This window comes from Salvelinus namaycush, chromosome 7 (genome assembly GCF_016432855.1).
Source record: "Salvelinus namaycush isolate Seneca chromosome 7, SaNama_1.0, whole genome shotgun sequence".
Taxonomy (NCBI): Eukaryota; Metazoa; Chordata; class Actinopteri; order Salmoniformes; family Salmonidae; genus Salvelinus; species Salvelinus namaycush.
In genome coordinates, this window is record NC_052313.1 from 55377220 (window position 1) to 55379145 (window position 1926).

The window sequence follows — 1926 nt, forward strand, 5'->3', positions numbered from 1 at the left end:
CCTCTCTTTTCTATCTAGTCTGATCTCTCTTACGGACATACATATTGAAACAGGCACAGCTCTCCCCTCTCTCTGTCTGTCTGTCTGTCTGTCTGTCTGTCTGTCTGTCTGTCTGTCTGTCTGTCTGTCTGTCTGTCTGTCTGTCTGTCTTTTCTCTCTCATGGTTTTCCTCCCCTCACTCCCTGTCTCTCAGTATAACACTTAGTCCAAACCTCCAGCTGACTTTTATATATTGTAGGAATCATCTGTGATGTAAATCTCCAGTCCTGCTGTTTCAGACCGTTTGTGCCTTTGATGTTTTTCAAGCCGTGTGAAGAGATACTGTTCCAGGACAAGAGATACTGTTCCAGGACAAGAGATACTGTTCCAGGACAAGAGATACTGTTCCAGGACAAGAGATACTGTTCCAGGACAAGAGATACTGTTCCAGGACAAGAGGGAGGGAGGGAGGGAGGGAGGGAGGGAGGGAGGGAGGGAGGGAGGCAGGCAGGCAGGCAGGCAGGCAGGCAGGCAGGCAGGCAGGCAGGCAGGCAGGCAGGCAGGCAGGCAGGCAGGCAGGCAGGCAGGCAGGCAGGCAGGCAGGCAGGCAGGCAGGCACAGAAGACACACTGTCAGACTGCATTATATGATGCATCTCTGACTTTCTCCTCAGGCAAGGAGAGAGAGAGAGGAGAGAGGAGAGGAGAGAGAGAGAGGAGAGGGGTTATTTGGGAACACACACGCATGCAAGAGGAGAGAGAGTTCCACAAAGCTGTGAACGATCTGAGAGACAAGGCAAGAAGGCCCTTCTATGCCATCAAAAGGAACATAAAATTCAACATACCAATTAGGATCTGGCTCAAAATACTTGAATCAGTTATAGAACCTATTGCCCTTTATGGTTGTGAGGTCCGCTCACCAACCAAGAATTCACAAAATGGGACAAACACCAAATTGAGACTCTGCTTGCAGAATTCTGCAAAAATATCCTCCGTGTACAACGTAGAACACCAAATAATGCATGCAGAGCAGAATTAGGCCGATACCCGCTAATTATCAAAATCCAGAAAAGAGCCGTTAAATTCTACAACCACCTAAAAGGAAGTGATTCCCAAACCTTCCATAACAAAGCCATCACCTACAGAGAGATGAACCTGGAGAAGAGTCCCCTAAGCAAGCTGGTCCTGGGGCTCTGTTCACAAACACAAACAGACCCCACAGAGCCCCAGGACAGCAGCACAATTAGATCTAACCAAATCATAAGAAAACAAAAAGATAATTACTTGACACATTGGAAAGAATTTACATAAAATCAGAGCAAACTAGAATGCTATTTGGTCCAAAACAGAGAGTACACAGTGGCAGAATACCTGACCACTGTGACTGAACCAAAATTAAGGAAAGCTTTGACTATGTACAGACTCAGTGAGCCATAGCCTTGCTATTGAGAAAGGCCGCCGTAGGCAGACCTGGCTCTCAAGAGAAGACAGGCTATGTGCACACTGCCCACAAAATGAGGTGGAAACTGAGCTGCACTTCCTAACCTCCTGCCCAATGTATGACCATATTAGAGACACATATTTCCCTCAGATTACACAGATCCACAAAGAATTAGAAAACAAACACAATTTTGATAAAGTCTCATATCTACTGGGTGAAATACCACAGATTTGTGACCTGTTGCCACAAGAAAAGGGCAACCAGGGAAGAACAAACACCATTGTAAATACAACCCATATTTATGCTTTTGTACATTAACCGTTTGTACATCGTTACAACACTGTATATTTACATAATATGACATTTGAAATGTCTTTATTCTTTTGAAACTTCTGTATGTTAAATGTTAACTGTTAATTTTTATTGTTTATTTCACTTTGTATATTATCTACCTCACTTGCTTTGGCAATGTTAACATATGTTTCCCATGCCAATAAAGCCCCTTGA